This window comes from Nuphar pumila, chromosome 1 (genome assembly GCF_984573655.1).
Source record: "Nuphar pumila chromosome 1, dmNupPumi1.hap1.1, whole genome shotgun sequence".
Lineage (NCBI taxonomy): Eukaryota > Viridiplantae > Streptophyta > Magnoliopsida > Nymphaeales > Nymphaeaceae > Nuphar > Nuphar pumila.
Window position 1 is genome coordinate 31940991 of NC_143249.1, and position 9333 is coordinate 31950323.

Here is a 9333-nt window from a genome sequence, read left to right on the forward strand (position 1 = left end):
TGCTAATGGCATCAAGAATATCGGCTACAATAATGCTAATGTGAATAAGGTCAAATGTGGAGTCAGTTATGATAGAGATCACGACAATCTCAGCCATGATAGTGGGACTCTCACAAGAGATGCTAATAAGGCCAAATGTGAAGCTAGTCCCGATAAAGATCCCAATAATATCAAACACGATAAAAGGACTCTCATAAGAAGTTTTGATAAGGCTACACGTGAAGCCAACGTGAAAGGCCATCAACAATAGGACTCTCTCAAACAGTTATGATATGATAAAGACCAAGAATACTAACAATATCAACTGTGAAGCTAATACAAAGAATATCAAGATTATTGTTATCAACGATAATCTTGATATTAAAGATAATTCAGTTAAAATGAAGAGAGGTCAAGGTAGCAAATGTAACAATGTTATAGAAAAGAAGAATCTAGAAAAATCAACAAAAGTCAATAACAATGTAATTCTCTTAAATAGTGAAGAAACTCCACACGTGATGAGTTGAGTAGAGTATCGTGGATGTAGGTGGTAGTTCACCGAACCATATTAAAAATTGTGTGTGAATCTTTTCTTTTATGGTATCAGAGCATCTTTGATTCTGGGTGATTGGTGAATTCTTTTTAATGGCGCCAACATCCACTGAATGCTCTATTAAATTTTCATGCCCCTTCCACCTGAATGTGGCGAACTTTGTTATAATTAAACTTAATCATTCGAATTTTCTATTATGGAAGACACAATTGCTTGGCCTTATTGAGAGCCAAGACATGCTTGGATTTGTTGATGGAGAAACTTTAATTTCAGCTCAGACCATTGATGGCGTCTCAAATCTGGAGTTTATTGCCTGAAAAAAACCTGACAGGCTATTGCGATGATGGATCATAGGCACTCTGTTCGAGAAAGTACTGGGTCTCATCGTTGGCCGCTAAACATCTAGTGAGGTATGGAATACTCTTATTAAGGCCTTTGCTTATGTTTTGAAGGAACATGAATTCCAACTAACACAAAAGTTACAGTCATATCGAAAAAAAAAACCTCTCAGTAAATGAATATGTCAATGGGTTCAAAAAAATTTGTGATGAACTTGCAGCCATTGGCAAGCCCATGGAAAATGAAACCATGGTATTCTGGCTCCTTAATGGGATTGGTCATGAGCACGATGCATTTATTACAACTATGTTAAAGTCATCAATTTCATCATATGATGAAGTGGTTGGCTTACTTCAAGGGCGTGAAACCATGTGCATCGTATATGAAGAAGGTGTGAATGAGAACTCTGTATTTTTTGGCCAAAAATTTACTAATCAGAAAAAATAGTTTAATACAAAGCAATAGTTTAACTCAAAGGGACAATTTTATCCAAGCCGAACAGAATGACAGTCAATTCAATCAAAACAAAATCAAATCTGGTTTTAATCAATCGCATGCTAAAGGCAATCAAGGAAAAGCAAAGGGGATCTTCTCTCAAATATATTGCAAAATGAATCACAATGTTGTTAACTATTGGCACCGCTTTAATCATGCCTATCAAGCTGAAGATGTTAATCCAGGTAATCTCGAAACTTGTTGATAGTCAAAATCAAGATTGGTTTCTTGATACAGGAGCCACCTCGCATATTACTGCTAATCCAGATAATATCAAAACATGCTCCAAGTATTATGGGTCAGAAAAAATTATGGTTGAAAATGGTGCCAGATTGGATATCACACATGTTGGATCCACAAAAATCGAGAATGGTGATCATTCTCTTTACCTGAACAATGTCTTGGTCGTTCCTACGATTAAAAAGAATCTAGTGTTTGTAAGTTAATTAACTTCTGATATGTCTTATTTATTTGAGTTCTCATTTGATGGTTTTGTGATTAAGGACAAGAGGATGGTTCGACAAATGACGACAGGGAGTAGAGTAGGTGACCTGTATGAATTTGACAACTCAAGAAACAAGGGTGATCATAAAAAGCAAGTCTTCTTTTCTTCATGGTTTAGAAACTCCAGTTGAGAAGTCTGGCATCAACGACTTGGGATGTGCATGCTCAGGTTGTTGAATTTCTTGAAAAAAATAATTTGATTTCAATAACTTCAAAGTTCGTTAAAAGTTCTATATATGAAAGCTGCCAAATGGGCAAAATAAGTAGACTTCCTTTTCTTTTTGTTGATAACCATTGCACAAAATTGTTTGAAAAGTTTATTGTGATCTATGGGGACCCACTCCTGTTATTTCTTATTAAAGATTCAGATTTTATTGTCTTTATTAATGAATATTCTCATTTCTTCTGGATATTTTTCCTAAGACATAAATCTTAATTATGCACCAAATTTATTGAATTTCATAAGTATGTTTAAACTTTGAAAAACAAATAAAGATTTTTCAAACTGATGAAGGGGGTGTGTTCGGGAGTACTGAACTCGAGACTTACTTAAAGTCAAACAGGATCATCCATTATAAAAGTTATCCAAAAACTCCAGAACAAAATGGTATGGCTGAACGAAAACAATAGTCTGTCACCAAACTGGGATTGACCATGTTCTTTCATTCTCAAATTCCAACTTGATTATGTGTGGAAGCTTTTTTAAAGGCAAGATGGATTATCAATCGGCTACCTACACCAAGCTTACCTATACAAACTCCTTATGAAAAGGTTTTTGAAAAAGAATCCGGATTACACAAGCTTAAGAGTCTTTGGATGTCGATATTTTCCATATCTCTGGGACTATGCAACCAACAAATTTGATCCAAAAATATTACCATGTATTTTTCTGGGTTGTAGTGATCATCACAAGGGCTACCATTATTTCTTTTCTTTCACTGGGCGTGTTTATACATCAAGACATGTTGTTTTTTATGAAAATGTCTTCCCATATCATAAACCAAGACTTCTCTTCTCTGCCAACTAACGCGAAAGTGAGCTCACAAGTTTAGACGAATGATCCGCTAAAGCTGATTCCAACTTAGTCGAGTCTTTTGACTCACATGATCCCAGAAACATGACATCTAAGTCACTACAAGTTGTCACGGTTCCACAACATGAACCAACTCAAACCAACTTGGTCAATGTCATCTCTCAACCTTATGATTTTTATCCTACTAATGTTAGACAGTTGGTGGCCAATAAAGACAATGTTGAAGACCCCTCTACCGTCCAGTCAACTCGAATACATCACATGGTCACTCGTATGGGGGATGACATAGTAAGGCCCAATCCCAAATACTTTATTGCTATTTCTATGCCTCTTGAACCCAAGAGTCTCAAGGTTGCCTTTGCTCATAATGGGTGACATGATGCTATGCTTGAGGAGATGCGTGCCCTTCATCTTAATGACACATGGGAGCTTGTGCCGAAGAAACCCGGCATACATATCATTAGATGCAAGTGGCTCTATAAAACCAAACTTAAAAGTGGCGGCTTCATCGAACAACTCAAAGCTCATCTTGTTGCTAAAGGGTTTGATCAAATCCTAGGCATTGACTTCCTGAAAACCTTTTGTCTGGTGATCAAGCTCGCCACCATATGTATTGTTCTCACCCTTGTCTTGGCTTACAATTGGGATATTCGGCATGCAACTGAATATAAAGAATGCCTTTCTATATGAGAATCTAAACAAAACTGTGTTTCTTGATCAACCTCCAGGGTTTTAAGATCCTCAACAATCGAATTTTGTTTGCAAACTAAAAAAAGTTCTGTATGGGCTTAAGTAGGCTCCTCTTGCATGGTATGATCAGTTTGGCATATTTCTTCTTTTTCTTGGGTTCTTCTCTAGTGTTGTCGACCCATCGTTATTTATTTACAAAAATGGATTCATGATTATTATTATTCTCCTTTATGTTGATAATATCATTTTGACGGGTAATGATCCTCAGTTTTTTAGTTAGTCCATCCACACTGTCAGTCTAGAGTTTGCAATGAAAGATCTTAGCTTTTTGCACTATTTTTTATCAATTGAAGATCATCGATCCTCTGGGGGTTTATTTCTGAATCAGAAGCACTATGCCTATGAACTTTTTGATAAGGCCCAAATGCTTGGTGTCAAGCCTGTCTCCACACCAATGGTGGCTCATGTTGCTGGCACGATGGATGGTGATTTACCCTTTCGGGATGCCACCTTTTACCGAAGTCTAGAGGGCGGTCTTCAATATCTTACTATAACTCACCCTGATCTCTCCTTTAGTGTTAACTATGTTAGTCAGTTCATGCAGAATCCAACCAATGCTCATTTTCAAATGGTTAAGCATATTCTTCATTTTGTTCACAACACTATTAATCACGGGATCCGGCTGCTTTCCAATACATCTTTGTCCTTATATGCCTTTTCTGATGCCAATTGGGTTGGGTGTCCCATTACCCGCCTCTCTACCTCAGGCTTCTACATATTTTTTGGGAACAACTGCATTTTTTGGAGGGCTAAGAAACAACCTATGATTGCCTGGTCTAGTTCAGAAGCAAAATATTGATCAATGGCGTCTACTACTGTTGAACTTATGTGGCTTACATTTCTCCTCCGTGACTTGGGTGTCTTCCTCCATCAACCTCATGTTCTATTTTGTGATAACATTTCGGTGCTTCAAATCACACAATCAAGCCGACCTTTGATTCTTACATGAAGCATGTTGAAATCGACTATCATTTTGTTAGAGAAAAAGTTTATTCTCATCACTCGTTATGTGCCCTCGTCAAAACAACTTGCCGACATTTTTACTATGTTATTATCGCGCACTCACTTCTTTGATCTTCGAGTCAAGCTGGGTTTGTCTGCTCCGCCCATGACTAGTTTGAGGAGGACTGTTAACAGAAGAGCTAATGACGAGGACGAGCATATTGGGCACGATAATGCTAATGACGTCAAGAATATTGGCTACAATAATGCTAATGTTAATAAGGTCAAATATGGAGTCAGTTACGATAGAGATCACGACAATCTCGGCCATGATAGTGGTGGGACTCTCACAAGAGATGCTAATAAAGCCAAATGTGAAGCCAGTCTCGATAGAGATCCCAATAATATTGGACATGATAAAGGGACTCTTATAAGAAGTTTTGATAAGGGTACACGTGAAGCCAACGTGATCAAGACCATCAACAATGGGACTCTCTCAATACAGTTATGATATGATAAAGACCAAGAATACTGACAATATCAAGTGTGAAACTAATACCAAGAATATCAAGATTATTGTTGATAATGATAATCTTGATATTAAAGATAATTATGTTAAAATGAAGAGAGGTCAAGGTAGCAAATGTAACAATGTTATCGAAAAAAAAGAATCTAGAAAAAATTACAAGTCGATAACAATGCAATTCTCTTAAATATTGGAAAAACTTCACACGTGATGAGTTGAGTGGAGTACCGTGGATGTAGGTGCTAGAACCACGTTAAAAATTGTGTGTGAATCTTTTCTTTTAGCAGTTGCCAACTATCACCCAGATTCCCATGCTGACGGAGCTTCTGATTGCTTCGCTTCGTCTTTCGATTCCCTTCCAACGTTTTAAGTGCAGCTTTAAAGTGTACATTCCAAACTGGCAACCGGTTGGAAGCAGTAAATCCCCATGGGAGTTATACCAATGGCCCCAAACATGCACATGGATGTTGGAGATGACCCTTGCTGCCCAATTTTAAGGTGGATGGCCATTTTACCAAGATCCTTTGCATGCTTATCATCCCTCCCTCCAGTGGAGCACAGATCTAGCGATCGGGTCCAAGTACTTAGAAATACACTTAGATTATCATAATGCAACATGTATCCCCCGTTCAATCCCTTCACTGCCCACACGTTAAGAGATCTTTAAAAATCGGCAGCATGTTAAGCCTTTCAAGGGACAATCACTGTTGTTTTGTAGAGATGAATGTGATTTTTCGAAAACCAACCTCTGTTTAGTAACTTAACTATCAAGATAAAATTCACTGTTCAGTTTAGTGATTGCCGAAATGATTGATCAGCATCTGGTAAAAGAACATGACACGTGGTTAGCATCCACGTGTTGCATTTGGACGCTTGAGGACCTCATTAAGTACTCGGCTCGATCTCCACCTTTTCTTCAGACACAGTAGTAAAAGTAACTGTACCCATCTCAAGATGAGCAGGCAAGCACCACTTGCAGGTTGTGTCCATTTGAGATGCACAGAAGATGAATATTTAATATGGTGCAGTGTGTGTAGTCTAGTCTATCACCCTCCCCTTTATTGAAATGGCCATTTTTTTTAAATATCTTTTCGGAATGAAGTGTCATTTTTCATTTATTTGTGCGACAGCAATAGGAAGGCTGGAATCCAACAGGCACGCAACAGTTGCAACTTAAACGTTTGGACTGCGCTTCAGACTTCAGGTAGATGGTTCATTTCATCTGAGAGTTGAAAGCGTGTCGTATTGTCTTGATATGCAGTCAGTAAATAATAAAGGAACATCCATGTACGGTGACAGATAGGCAGTGCCATCTCGGAGTTGAAGTTACCAAGTGGTGCATCCATTTCCTTTTTTCCTTCCACTGTCACATGCATATGAAATGACATCAGGTACAACGTGGCAGAGCACTTTAATTGTGCTGTCTCACAGTTTGCTGTTGGGCCCCACAGTTGGCATGGTGGGCATTGTGACAAAAGTTTAAAACGGCAATTTTTCGGTCTCGAGAGATTTTTAATGTTTTGAATATTTCTTGAGTTTTTTTTTTTGGCAAAATCTCAAGAACAAATTAAAAAACAAATACATTTTTTAAAAAAATAAAAAAATAAATAAAATAAACTAACTAAATTTTACATAAAAAAAATATATAAAATTTATTTTCAATCTCACTAATCATATCTAAAAACTATCAAGCATCAAATAAGGATCAAACATGTACATCAAATGTACTTTCATTCAAATAAGTATCAAGCATCATACATGAAGTATTAATAATCAAGTATAAAAAAAAACAAAATAATCATAAGTTCATGAAAAAACAAATATCATAATGATTCAAGTTTATACAAAAAAATTTATTCACTTGCTACTAACTAAAAAATCAAGTGTCTTCATCAATTTCTTGGTCGTCAATGCTTTCATCATCCTCTTCCTCATCTTCTATTTTCTCTTCTCCATTCTTTTCTTTAATTGAGCTATATGCAAATGCATCAATGTCGTCATATACAATGAGTCGAGAATCTTTTGCTTCTTTTCTAATTGAAGTTTTTTGCATGTGCATGTGCATGTTTATGTATACATAAACTAAATCAGTAAGAGTTGTTGGCTGAAGACGATTTCTTTTTTTGGTATGCACCACTTCAAATGCACTTCAATTTCTTTCACATGCAGATGCACTGCAAGGTTGACTAAGTATTTCAATTGTTATATTCTGTAAAATAAGAACATTTACTCCACTCATTTTTCACCATATCCCTGATGAAAGCAAAAACAAGTAATGAAAAATTGATAATATATTTTAAAATAAAAAAAACTACAAAATGAAAATCAAAATTGAAACTTATATAGATGTTCAGTATGGAGAAGAGATATTGTAATCTCATTAAAGATCTTTGGATCTTTTGAATGATAATAAGTCAATTCTGAAACAAGCTTATCCTTTTTATTTTCCTTACCCACTATCTTTTTCATCATTTTCTTCAATCCTTACATGATTTCGTTGTTCATCTTCACAAGACCAATATACTCGACATTTATAAAAACTTTTTATTTCTTCTTTAACACGATTTATAACTTCATACAAGTAACCTATGGTAGAACCATCCCCATCAGCCATTCTCAAAAGTTTTATAAGTGGTTTTGTTGTTGTTATTATTTCTCTTTCGTTTTTTCAAAACTCCTCTCCTTGTATAATATCAGTCAAATCTTTGCCTTCTTCCCTTTTCTTAACCTTTTCTAAATTCATTCATTCAGAAGCAGCAACCAAAAACCTCAACTTGTCTTCCATTTTCAATATAGATAGCAAACATAAAAAATTAGTAGCGAGATGAGTAACCCTAGGCCTTTGTATATCTTTATCATTTGTATAATTTCTCATAAGTTACAAAATTGATTGTGATTTACATATAAAGCTTGTAATCCTTTTTGCATCTAATAATGTATGAGAGAAATTAAGCAATCTATCACAATCTTCAAACATTAAATCAATATAGTGTGCAGCACAAGATGATGTAAAAATATGAGGGTATCTTAGCTCCACTGCAACTCTTGCTTTCAAGTAATTTGAGTCATTATTTGTCACAAATTGAACTACTTTATCTAATCCAATTTCTTCAATAGTAGTTGATATATACTCCTCAATATATTCACCAGTTTTTTGCCCTTTAGCATATTTAGATTTTAAAAATATTGTGCCTTTAGGGCATGAAGCTAAAATATTTATGTGTGAATGTTTTTTCTTATGTGTCTATATATCAGACATTAAAGTGCATCCTGATGTCGACCATGACTTTTTGACCTCATCAATAAATGTTACAACTTCGCTTTTTAGGTTTTGAAGCAATTTTGTTTTAATTGTTTCACTACTTGAAGAGGTATAACCAAGTCCACAATTTGCAATGACATTAACCATCTCCTTAAATGCACCATCTCTAGCTAACCTAAAAGGTAAATTGTTCATGACAATACATTTTGCTATACACATATTTGTATGTTCTTTCTCTTCTTTTTTATGAAAGCACTTAGAGTATTTCGTTGATCCATACCTATACTTGGAGAAGTAGAAGAAATTTTTATAGAAGTAGAATCTGAGCCGCTTCCAGTAGAAAACAAATAACTTGTGAGTTTTGATTACGCAATCATATGCAACAATATCCTTATTTAGTATATCTGCAAGATGATACTTAAATCTTGTTATTACCTTAGAATAGTTGCAAAGTAATCAACCATCTGATTGTAGTGTAGCATGGTTCCATAATGTATCGTTAGGTCTCTCCATATTTTTTTCTATATAGAATACATCAAAACATGCCAAAATAGATCAAATATTTAGTAGAATGTATCAAAATAAAACATTTTGCATATTTTAATCAAAACTGCATATTTATATAGCCAAATTTGTATATGTGCATGCTTATAACCGTATGCATATGTGTTGCATCCAAACTTGATGCATTCAATCATCATTTGAAACTGGATGTATCGTTATTCTTCAATACTTTCTATTCATGTATTCTCAAACTACATGTGTTTATATGCTAAAAAAATGATGAAAGCATGTAAATAGTGATTAAGTGAAATACATGTTTGTTCTGCAAAACACAAATGCATGTGCTTGGCATATTATATGCCTAAGAGGCATGAGCATATTGGTATAGGCTCAGAAAAATAAAATCTCTTTTATTCTGAGTGGTGAGTCCATCGTATGTTTGGAAG